General features: G+C 43.5%; 1 protein-coding gene across 1 annotated transcript in view; it reads left to right on the top strand.

Annotated features, from left to right (window-relative positions):
• PRPF40B (PRP40 pre-mRNA processing factor 40 homolog B (S. cerevisiae)) overlaps positions 1-13080 on the top strand; it is an 82059-nt gene that overhangs the window by 47325 nt on the left and 21654 nt on the right. Inside the window, exon 2 of the mRNA XM_011964880.1 lies at positions 12382-12487. The gene's annotated coding sequence lies outside the window, so the exon portion shown is untranslated. The remainder of the gene's footprint in view (positions 1-12381; positions 12488-13080) is intronic.

Raw genomic sequence — 13080 nt, 5'->3', positions numbered from 1 at the left:
AACACTTCTCAAATCATTTTATGAGGTTAGCATTATCTTTTTTTTTTTTTTTCTTCCTGAGACGGCCTCTCACTCCATTGCCGAGCAGAGTGCAGTGGCACAATCTTGGCTCACTGCCTCCTGGATTCAAGCGATTCTCCCACCTCAGCCTCCCAAGCACCTGGGACTGCAGGTGTGTGCCACCATGCCCAGCTGATTTTTGTATTTTTAGTAGAGATGGGGTTTCACCATGTTCATCAGGTTGCTTTCAAACTCCTGACCCCAGGTGATTCACCCACCTTGGCCTCCCAAATTGCTGGGATTACAGGCTCACGTAAGCCACCGCACCCAGCTGAGGTTAGCATTATCTTGATACCAAAATCAGAAAAACATGACAAGAAAAAAAAGTACTACAGCTCAATATCCAATATTGCTCACAAATATAGACATAAAAGAAAATTAATTGATTGGGAGGCTGAAACAAGAGAATTTCTTGAATCCAGGAGCTGAAGTCTAGCCTGGGCAACTTAGCAAGACTTCATACCTTAAAAAAAACAAAAAAACAAAAAAGTTGGTCGGGCACGGTGGCTCACACCTGTAATCCCAGCACTTTGGGAGGCTGAGGCGGGTGGATCACTTGAGGTCAGGAGTTCAAGACAAGCCTGCCTAACATGGTGAAACCTTGTCTCTACTAAAATTACAAAAATTAGCTGGGCGTGGTGGTGTGCACCTGTAATACCAGCTACTCAGGAGGCTGAGGCAGGAGAATTGCTTAACCCCGGGAGGCTGAGGTTGTGGTGAGCTGTGGTCCCAGCACTGTGCTCCAGCCTGGATGACTAAGCAAGACTTTGTTTCAAAATAAAGAAATACAAATACAAAAATTAGCCAGGCGTGGTAGCATGCATCTGTAGTCCCAGCTATTCAGGAGACTGGGGCATGAGAATCACTTGAACCTGGGAGGCAGAGGTTGCAGTGAATTGAGACTGCACTGCTGCACTCCGGCATGGGCAACCGAGCAAGACTGTGTCTCAAAAAAAAAAAACAAAAACAAAAACATAAAAATGTAGAGACAGGGTTTCACCACGTTGCCCAGGCTGTTCTCAAACTCCTGGGCTCAAAGAATCCACCCGTCTCAGCCTTCTAAACTGCTGGGATTACAGGTGTGAGCCATGGTGCCCAGCCCTCAGCATTTTTTTTTTTTTTTGAGACAGTCTTGATCTGTTGACCAGGCTAGAGTGCAGTGGTGTGATCTCGGCTCACTGCAACCTCCACCTCCCAGATTCAAGCAATTCTCCTGCTTCAGCCTCCCAAGTAGCTGGGACTATAGGCACCTGCCACCACGCCCCGCTAATTTTTGTATTTTTTGTAGAGATGGAGTTTCAACATGTTGGCCAGGCTGGTCTCGGACTCCTGACCTCAAATGATCCACCCACCTTGGCCTCTCAAAGTGCTGGGATTACAGGTGTGAGCCACCGCGCCCGACCCATTTGCATTCTTAAAGAAAAGTAATTCCAACCAAGAATTTCATATCCTGCCACACTAAACTTCATAATTGGGCCGGGCGCAGTGGCTCATGTCTGTAATCCCAGCACTTTACCGTCCCGGCCAACATGGTGAAACTATGTCTCTACTAAAAACACAAAAATTAGCTGAGCGTAGTGGCGTGCACCTGTAGTCCCAGCTACTTGGGAGGCTGAGGCAGGAGAATCACTTGAACTTGGGAGGCAGAGGTTGCAGCGACCTGAGATTGTGCCACTGCACTCCAGCATGATGACAGAGTGAAACTCCATCTCAAAATAAATAAATAAAATAAATAAACTTCATAATTGAAGGAGAAATAAAAGCTTTTCCAGACAAGCAAGTGCTAAGGGAATTTATTACCACTAAACTAGCCTTACAAGAGATCCTTAAGGGAGTTCTAAACATGGAAATAAAAGAACAATACCTGCTACCACAAAAATACACTTAAGTGCATAGCTGACAGATTCTATAAAGCAACTGCATAATAGAAACTACAAAGCAACCAGCTAATAACTTCATGATAGGATCAAAACCTCACATATCGATATTAACCTTGAATGTAAACAGTCTAAATGGCCCACTTAAAAGGCACAGAGCTGCAAGTTGGATGAAAAAAGCAAGGCTTGCCTGTCTGCTGTCTTCAAGAGGCCCATGTCACACATAATGATACCAACAGGCTCAACATAAAGGGTTGGAGAAAGATCACACAAATGGAAAACAAAAAAGAGCAAGGGTCACTATTCTTAGATAAAACAGACTTTAATCCAACAAAGTCTTTTTTTTTTTTTTTTTTAAAAAGGACAAAGAACGGCATCACATAATGATAAAGGAAGCTTGTCCAACCTGTGACCCATGGGCTGCATGTGGCCCAGGACAGCTTTGAATGCAGCCCAACACAAATTCATAAACTGTCTTAAAACATTATGAGGTTTTTTAATGATTTTTTTTTTTTTAGCTCATCAGCTATTGTTAGTGTTAGCGCATTTTCTGTTTGAGCCAAGACAATTCTTCTTCCAGTGTGCTCCAGGGAAGCCAAAAGATTGGACGTCCCTTTCAGATAAAGGATTCAATTCAACAAGAAGACTTAACTATTCTAAATATATATGCACGCAACATTGGAGCACCTAGATTCATAAAACAAGTATTTCTAGACCTACAAAAAGACATAGACAACCACACAATAATATTGGGAGACTTGAACACCCCAATGACAGCATTAGACAGATCATCAAGGCAAAATACTAACAAAAAAATTCAGGACTTAAATTCGACACTTGACCAATTGGCCCTAATAGACATTTACAGAATACTCCAACCATCAACCTCAGAATATACATTCTTCTCATCTGAACACAGTACGCACTCCAAGATCAACCACATACTTGGCCATAAAGCAAGTCTCAATGAACTCAAAAAAATCAAAATCATACCAACCATATTCTCAGACCACAGTGGAATAAAAATAGAAATCAAAACAAGAAGATCTTCAAAACCACACAATTACATAGAAATTAAACAACTTACTCCTGAATGACTTTTGGGTAAGCCATAAAATTAAGGCAGAAATCAAAATATTCTTTGAACTAAATGAAAACATTCCAAGAGGAATGTTTATAGCACTAAATGCCTACCTCAAAAAGTTAGATCTCGGCCAGGTGTGGTGGCTCACGCCTGTAATCCCAGCACTTTGGGAGGCCCAGGTGGGTGGATCACGAGGTCAGGAGATCAAGACCATCTTGGCTAATATGGTGAAACCCTGTCTCTACTAAAAATACAAAAAATTAGCTGGGCGTGGTGGCAGGCGCCTGTAGTCCCAGCTACTCGGGAGGCTGAGGCAGGAGAATGGCATGAACCCGGGAGGCAGAACTTGCAGTAAGCCCAGATCCCGCCACTGCACTCCAGCCTGGACGACAGAGCAAGACTCCGTCTCAAAAAAAAAAAAAAAAAAAAAAATTAGATCTCAAATTGGTTGGGTGCAGTGGCTCATGCCTGTAATCCCAGAACTTTGGGAGGCCAAGGCGGGCGGATCACTTGAACTTAAGAGTTCAGACCAGCCTAGGCAACATGGAAAAACCCCATCGCTACAAAAAATACAAAACTTAGCGAGGCATGGTGGCACGTACCTGTAGTTCCAGCTACTTGGGAGGCCGAGGTGGGAGGATCACTGAGTCCAGGGAGGTCAAGGCTGCAGTGAGCTGTGATCACGCCACTGCACTCCAGCCTGGGTGACAGAGTGAGACCTTGTCTCGAAAAACCAAAAAACAAAACAAAAAACCAAAATAAAACAGAACTGGCCGGGTGTGGTGGCTCACACCCATAATCCAAGCACTTTGGGAGGCCCTGGTGGGTGGATCACCTGAGGTCAGGAGTTCAAAACCAGCCTGGCCAACATGGTGAAACCCCGTCTCTACTAAAAATACAAAACATTAGCCAGACATGGCAGCGGGTGGCTATAATCCCAGCTACTTGGGAGGCTGAGGCAGGAGAATCGCTTGAACCTGGGAGGTGGAGGTTGCAGTGAGCCGAGATTGTGCCATTGCACTCCAGCCTGGGCAACAAGGGTAAAACTCTGTCTCAAAAAATAAAAAAATTAAAAAACAAAACAAAACAGAACTACCATTCAACCCAGCAATCCCATTACTGGGTATATACCCAAAAGAAAATAAATCGTTTTACCAAAAAGACACCTGCACTCATATCCACCACAGTGCCATTCACAATAGCAGAAACATGGAATCAACTCAATTCCATGATATGACCATCAACAGTGTTTGGGATAAAGAAAATGTGGTCCATACACACCATGGAATACTAGATAGCCATAAAAAAGAATGAAACAATGTCCTTTGCAACAACATGGATGCAGCTGGAGGCCATTATCCTAAGCAAATTAATGCAAGAATAGAAAACCAAATACCATGTGTTTTCACTTATAAATGGGAGCTAAACATTGGATACTTATGGCCAGAAAGATGGCAACAAAAGACACTGGGGCGTACTGGAAGCGGGAGGGAGAAAAGGAGGAAAGGGCTGAAAAACTAACTATTGGGCATTATGCTCAGTTTCTGGGTGATGGGATCAATCGTGCCCCCAACTGCAACATTCACGCAATATACCCATGCAGCAAACCTGCACACGGACCCCCAGAGTCTGAAGTAAAAGTTGTGGGAGCTAAGCTATGAGGACACAAAGGCATAAGAATGATACAGCGGATTTTGGGGACTCAGGGAAATAGTAGGGGAGGGTGAGGGATAAAAGACTACACATTGGGTACAGTGTACACTGCTCGGGTGATGGGTGCACTTAAATCTCAGAAATCACCACTAAAGAACTTACTTATATAACCAAACACGATCTGTTTCCCAAAAACTTATTGAAATTTTTAAAAATTAAAAAAAATTAGGATCACAATTACAAATGGAAAAAAAAAAGCTGAAATTATTTAAAAACAACAACAAAAGAAAATGAATTGAAAGGTACTGACTAGAATAAAAAGTATTTGCAAACATGTATTTGATAAAGGAGTTGTATCCAGAATATATAAAGAGCTACTATAACTCAACAAGAAGACAAACAACCCAAGATTCAAATACACACATCATGAAAGAAGTTATACAAATGGGCTGGGCACAATGGCTCAGGCCTGTAATCCCAGTACTTTGGGAGGCTGACGTGGGTGGATCATGAGGTCAGGAGTTTGAGACCAGCCTGACCAATATGGTGAAACTCCATCTCTACTAAAAATACAATAATTAGCCAGGTGTGGTGGCATGCGCCTGTAGTTCCAGCTACTTGGGAGGCTGAGGCAGGAGGATCACTTGAGTCCAGGGAAGTCAAGACTGCAGTGAGCTGTGATTGTACCACTGCACTCCAGCCCAGGTGACAGAGCAAGACTGTCTCAAGAAAAAAAAAAAAAAAAGAAAATATACAAATGGCGAATAAGCATGTAAAAAGATTCTCAACTTACTAGTCATTGCATTAGGGAAATGCAAGTTAAAACCATGAGATCCCAACTCTGATAAGAATGAGTCAGATGATAAAAAGTGTGACAATACCAAGTGTTGAGGAAGATGTTGGGAAAGTGAAACCCCCATATGGTGTATTGCCAGTGGGAATGTACAGCCACTTTGGAAAAGAGTTTGGCAGGTTTTTTTTTTTTGAGATGGAGTCTCACTCTGTTGCCCAGGCTGGAGTGCAGTGGCACTATCTCAGCTCACTGCAAGCTCCGCCTCCTGGGTTCATGCCATGCTCCTGCCTCAGCCTCCCAAGTAGCTGGGACTACAGGCGCCTGCCACCACGCCTGGCTAATTTTTTTGTATTTTTAGTAGAGACGGGGTTTCACCGTGTGTTAGCCAGGATGGTCTTGATCTCCTGACCTCGTGATCCGCCTGCCTCGGCCTCCCAAAGTGCTGGGATTATAGGCATGAGCCACTGCACCTGGCTGGCAGGTTTTTTAAATTTAAATTTTAATTTTTTGAGATGTAGTCTCGCTCTTGTCGCACAGGCTGGAGTGCAGTGGCACGATCTCAGCTCACTGCAACCTCTGCCTCCCAGGTTCAAGTGATTCTCCTTCCTCAGCCTCCTGAGTAGCTGGGATTACAGGCATGCACCACCATACCTGGCTAATTTTTGTATTTTTAGTAGAGACGGGTTTCACCATGTTGGCTGGGCTAGTCTCGAACTCCTGACCTCAGATGATTCACCTGCCTCGGCCTCCCAAAGTGCTGGGATTACAGGCGTGAGCCACTGTACCCGGCCAGCAGGTTTTTAAAAAAATATGCATTAGCATATAGCCCAGCAATCCCACTCCTAAGCATTTAAATATTTATTATAAAACATATGTCCACACATAAATCTATACAGAAGTATTGATAAACCTGAAAACAACCCAAACACAACAGTCCATCAACTGGGGAATGGATAAACAAATTGTAGTATGTCCGTGTGATGAAATATACCACTTCACATGACAAAGGAATGAACTACTGACACATGCAATGACATGGAAAATTTCAAAAGCATTATACTAATGAAAGAAGACAGACACAAACTCCTACAAACTATATAATTCCACTTATATGAAATTCTAGGAAGGCAAAACAATAGTGATAGAAACCAGATCAGTAGATGCCAGAAGCCAGGTTAGGAGAGAGGAGACTGACAGCAAAGGGGCACAAAGGTGTTTGAGTAAAGGAATGATGATGGTGATGGTCACATGACTGGATACATCTGTGAAAATTCATTGTATTGTACATTTAAAATTGCTGAATTGTATTATATGTAAATTATACCTCAATAAAGTTGATTTTTTTTAAATGCAATGTTTTGTAATGCTCGAGACTGTGGAGGGATTGTGGGTAGCCAGAGCAAAGGGCTAGCAATTAGGAAGGTACTGGAAGGTGTTAGGAAATAACTCTTCCTCCTTTGTCAGTGGTGAGTCTCCTTTATTTGCATACCCTTTTCCCCTGAGACTGGGATGCTCCCTTTGTAGACATTAGTCCTTCTTAGCCCCTCTCACGTGAGCAGATTGCTGGCCTGTTACAACACCTTCACCACAGTACAAAGGCCATAGTTTGGTGATCACTAGCCCGGGAGAGATGTTTACAAACTTTAAGACAAACAAACAAACAAACAAAAAATCACCCAACCCCTTCTCAAGCAAAGCTTTATGCAGACCCTCACTAACCAAAACAAAAGCAATATTTTGGCCAGACATGGTGGCTAACGCCTATAATCGCAGCACTTTGGGAGGCCAGGGCAGGCAGACAGCTTGAGCCCAGAAGTCTGAGACCAGCCTGGGCAAAATGGTGAAACCCCATCTCTACAAAAAATACAAAAATTAGGCAGTGTGGTAATACATGCCTGTAGACCCAGCTACTCAGGAGGCTGAGGTGGAAGGATCACCTGAGCCTGGAGGCAGAGGCTACAAGTGAGCCGAGGCCACACCACTGCACTTTAGCCTGGGTCTCAGAATGAGACCCTGTCTCAAAAAAAAGCAATATTTTATTAGTACACATTTACATTATAAGCTTAATTTCATGATATCTTTCTATTATAAAGTCATTTAATTCAACAAGCCTATTTTCATGAACCCAGAAATTTGATATTCATATGTATATTTTTAAACTACTGTTTTAAAACCAGTTAAAATATACTTAAAGTTTCTGGGTAAAAAATGGTAGATTGAACATGATCATCCAAATTTGTCCACTGAAAACCCATGTAGCAAAGGGATTTTTAAAGGCATAAATCCATAAGGACAGGGAAACGGGAGAAGAGACAAGAGCAAAATATTTTCAGAAGTGGAAACCAGATGGATGAGAGGTTACTCACTTACTAGAGAAGGATAGATCCTAAGGCAGTGGCAGAACTATATGGCAAACGGAATTGGTTGTGCCAGACCAGAGATGGGCAGTCTCCTCTGTCTGACCACCCTGAGAAGGAAAACCTAGGAATGCTGACACCAGAAGTTCCCAGCCAGATCACTGTGCAAAGAAGCTCATGACTGAACGGGCGCGGTGGCTCATGCCTGTAATCCCAGCACTTTGGGAGGCTGAGGTGGGCAGATCACCAGGTCAGGGGATCGAGACCATCCTGGCCAACATGGTGAAACCCTGTCTCTACTAAAAATACAAAAATTAGCTGGGCGTGGTGGCACATGCCTGTAATCCCAGCTACTTGAACCAGGGAGGCGGAAGTTGCAGTGAGCTAAGATCGCGCCATTGCACTCCAGCCTGGCAACAGAGCGAGATTCCGTCTGAAAAAAATAAAAATAAAAAAAGAAGCTCATGACTGACAAGCCCATCCATCTACCACCTGAACAGAGAACAAATGCTTCCAGTCAGCTTTTAGGTGACCGACCCATCCTTAAGTGTGAGCAGACAACCAAGGTTTCTAAGACCTCCAAGAAAAGAATCTAATATAGAAGACAGAGACCAAAACAACAGAAAAAGAAATTTGGAGCAGCGATTATGCAGAGAAACAAAAATGACAGAACTATCAGTAACAGCTTCTGAGATAAGATAACCCTGAAATAAAATATGCTATAAAAAGAACAATTCAGATAATAAAAATAAAGTGAAAGTGATTAAAACCTTTAAAAAATGGAAAAACTCAGAAGAAGAATAGGAAGATAAAGTGGAGGAAATCTCCCAGAAAATGAAGTAAAAAAGATGCAAAGCTAGAGAGAAAAATAAGAAATTAGAAGGACCAGTTCAACAGGTCCATCATCCAAGAAATAGGAGATCAAAAAGAAAGAATAGAGAAAATAGGAAGAAATCACCAATAGGATAATTCAAGATTATTCCCCAAAAGTGAGGGGCACTGAGTGCCCAGCACAATGGAAGATAGTAGCCACTCACCAAGACATATCACTGCAATTTCAGAACACTGGAAACAAGTTCAGAGAGGGGGAAAGTCACCTAGAAAGGACAAGGAATTAAAAGGCTTCAGACTTCTCATTCTGCACAGAAGTGTCAGAAGCTAGAAGACCATGTAGCGATGCCTTCATAATTCTGAAGGAATTCAGTACCCAGCCAAACAACCAAATCCAAGGGTCACAGTTGAAAAATGACAACAGCAAACATGCAAAATTCCACAATAATTTACTCTTCCCTTTCTCAGGAAGCTTCTGGATGATGGTCTCCTCCAAAAAGCAGGAGTATTACAAATCAAGAAAAACACGGGCACAGGTGCGGATCAGAAGCGTGAGGGGGGTTTCTTGCTCTAGGGAGATTATTCAAGCAATCACTGTGTCAACAGACACAAATGTTTCCCTTTCTTCATATGATGAAGATCAGGGATCCAAACTTATTTGAAAAGCTAAAGAGGCACCATTCATCCCCACTAGAATGGCAGGTTTTGCAGCAATTATTGCATATGGATTATACAAATTGAAGAGCAGAGGAAATACTAAAATGTTGCATCATCTGATCCACATGTGTGTGGCAGCCCAAGGCTTTGTTGAAGGAGCAATGACTGTTGGTATGGGCTGTTATTCCATGTATCGGGAATTCTGGGCAAAACCTACACCTTAGAAGAGATGCTATCTTGGTCTTGTTGGAGGAGTTTGCTTTAGTTAGACATCTTTTTTTTTTTGAGATGGAGTCTCGCTCTGTTGCCCAGACTGGAGTACAGTGGCACAATCTCGCTCACTGCAACCTCTACCTCCCGAGTTCAAGCGATTCTCCTGCCTCAGCCTCCTGAGTAGCTGGGATTACAGGTGCTCGCCACCACGCCCAGCTAATTTTTGTATTTTTTTTTTAGTAGAGACAGGGTTTCACCACATTGGCCAGGTTGGTCTCATACTCCTAACCTCAGGTGATCCACCCACCTCGGCCTCCCAAAGTGCTGGGATTACAGGCATGAGCCACCGCGCCCACATCTCATTATTGAAGCTACATATTAATGCTGAAAATAAACTATTCCAGTGGGTTCAGCTGATAACACGGCATTGTGAATACTGGCCTCCTTTCTTGCAGGCTTGATTTGCCTGGTGACTGAATTACTAGTGACTAGTTTACTAACTAGGTCATTCAGGAGAGCCAAATTAATACAAAAGAAACATGTCATCTAAATGATGGTGTTGAAATGTCCACCTTCTTAAACTGTTAAGATAAAATTAGTTCTACAGAAGATAGCAAACCAACCCTGAAGTACTCCCAGTTTGCTCTAGAATCTTGCATGTTTTGGATGTTATATGAGTCCTATTTGCCCCAGTTAATTTAACTTTTTTCTGCCTGTCTTGTGGACTGGCTGGCTCTTTTAGAACTCTGTCAAAAAGGTGCATGGAATATAACTTGTAAAACCTCCCACAGCTGAAAGTATATATGTGTATATGTTTAAATCAAATCTAGAAAGCTTCCAATAGAGCTGCATAGTCATAGTATTTATTGAAGAATCATAACTGTAAACATGAGAATAACTTATGGATTCTAGTTTAGTTCTTTTGTAACTGTAGATATCTATATTTGCTGCTGTAATATAAGAATAATTTTTAAATGTCATCTTGAAACAGAAACATGTATTTCAAGCACTCATGCAAAGGTAACTGAAGAATACTTTTTAAATGTGTACATTATTTTCTCCATAAGAATTGTAAACGTTAAACTAAACATATTAACTATAATGGAATTGATTAATGATTTATAAGCAAGCTGGTTTGAACAGACATTATACACATGCTTTTCTATACTACAGAATGCCATTACACTTGTTAAATTCTCTTGTCTAGCCTGAATTTACATTCCATGCTGACAACATGGTATATGTATTGTTATAAAAATAAGTGACCATGTCAAAAAAAAAAAAAAAGAAAAGAAAAACATAGAATATGGCAAATAAAAATCCCACAGAAGTGTGAGGCAGCCAGGCAAAGTGACTTACGCCTGTAATCCCAACACTTTGCCAGGTCGAGGCAGGCAGATCACTTGAGCTCAGGAGTTCAAGTCCAGCGTGGCTAGCATGGTGAAACCCTGTCTCTACTAAAAATACAAAAGTTAGCCGGATGTGGTGATGCACGCCTGTAGTCCCAGCTACTTGGGAGGCTGAAGCAGGAGGATAGCTTGAACCTGGGAGGCAGAGGTTCAGTGGGCTACTTCACTCCAGCCTGGGCAACAAGAGCGAGACTCTGTCTCAAAACAAAACAAAACAAAATAAAACAAAACAAAACAACAACAAAAGAATGAGGCAAAGAACATGCCCAGGAGAAAAGATTTGCCAGGTTGCCAGATATGCAGCAAGGTTAGGGGATGAACAGTCAGATTGGAGAAGGTCAGCAGTCTCCAGCAGTGATGTCTCCAAGAAGATGAAATGGAGAGAATTCTCTGCTATATCTAGATATTCTGAGAGGAAATTTAAACAACTGGGGGAAGAATTTGAGGTATATTTTCTGAGAAATACATAGAAAATAAATGATTTTTAAAAACAAGATTATTAATTCCAGGAAAAATAAAAATTTGTGCAGGAAGAAACGCAAGGCCTCCCTGGGGAGGACAGACGCAAGGAAGAAGCTGGGCAGGGAATTCCAGGGTCCCAGGTATTCAGAATATAGTCTGTTCCTGGGCAAGTGTACTTTGCATGGGCAAATCCCCTCAGATCCCTCGCCCTGTGGGGAGGGCTGCAGCTGGAGGAAGGCCGGAGATGTGAAAGTAAATGCCAGAAGAAACAGCTATAAGAGGTGAAAACGTTGCCTCTAGAGAGGGGAAGACGATGGGGCCAGGGCTCTGCTGTTTGTCTAACAAATCTGGTACAATTATTTGATTCTATATGTGTGTACATGTTCTAAGAAATATTTCATTAAAGAAAATAACATTTTAAAAATAAAACTGCAATTCATAAAAGTTCACGGAACCTCTGGACCACTTCTGCTATACTTAGAGATCTCAATAATAGTTTGAAAATCTCCCCATCTGCGCGGGCGTCGCGGCAGTCCCCGGGGGAAGATGGGAGAAGTCGAGAGGCGGCGGGAGTCCGTCCCCCTCCCCCTGCCCGCCCCCTCCGTTACCCTCTCTCGGGCGCCAGTCCCCGCACCCCCACAAAAAAGTCTGAAAACCGCAGGACCCAGCCTGGGCAGTATAGGGAGACCTCCTCTCCAAAAAATTACAAAATTAGCTGGGCTTGGTGGCACACGCCTGTAGTCCCAGCTACTCGGAGGCTGAGGGAGGAGGACCAGTTGAGACCAGGAGGCTGAGGCTGCAGTGAGCCCTGATTGTGCCGCTGCACTCCAGCCTGGGTGACAGATCAATTCGCTGCCTCAAATAAGAAAACCGCAGAGCTGGGCCTTCATTTGAGGCCATGTGGGTATCGTTTTGATTAAATCATAAAGCAGTTTTCTCTCTACAGCAGCCCACAAGGGTGAATTCCATTTCCTTTTCCTCCCAGGTGTCACCTCTAACTCAGGACTTCTCCGTGTCAGGAGTTTTTCTACCTCTCCCGAGTTATCTGGATCTCAGGAACCTAGTACAGCATCACGCGAGTCTTGGCTCAGGTTGAGGGGGGAATAAAGGGAACAGGAAGCCCCTTTTGCGGGGCTTTGCAGGCTGGCGGTCAGCGCCTCTCTGCACCCGTGTGCCTGTGGCCCGTCACTCTCCAGCCCCAAGGCCTTCAGCGCATTCAACGCACAGCTCCAGGTTACAGTTTCCTCGGCCGCACAGCACAGCATGTACCTCACATTTTTAACTTCTATCAAAGAGTGGGCCCTGCTCTCATGAGTTCGGCGCTCAGTGGGAGCCAGGTCCCAAAAGTGAACTTCAGGGTCACGCGAGAAGCACTTGTACGCCCCACAAGGGCATGATTTCGGGGATTTGTCTGCTTTTTTTTTTTTCCAAGCTGCTGTGTGCTCAGTCCCTGAGACAGTCCCTGCCACCTCACAGGTGCTCAACAAATAGTTCTGGAGTTAATTAACTTAAAAGTACTGTAAAAGACCTACAGCAAATTAAATTCGTTGTGCAACGCAAAGGCACCCTACACACGGCGTGAACGCTTGGGCTCCCGGAGCGACGGCAAAGCCAGGACGCAGGCAGCGGGGAGAGGCAGAGGCGCCGGCCCCTGACCGTCAGTCAGAGGCGGGAGCAGGCGTGC

This window comes from Mandrillus leucophaeus, unplaced genomic scaffold (assembly GCF_000951045.1).
Source record: "Mandrillus leucophaeus isolate KB7577 unplaced genomic scaffold, Mleu.le_1.0 Scaffold118, whole genome shotgun sequence".
NCBI classification, from domain to species: domain Eukaryota; kingdom Metazoa; phylum Chordata; class Mammalia; order Primates; family Cercopithecidae; genus Mandrillus; species Mandrillus leucophaeus.
Note: the sequence above shows the minus strand (reverse complement) of the source record. Positions and strands in the feature narration are given on the sequence as shown.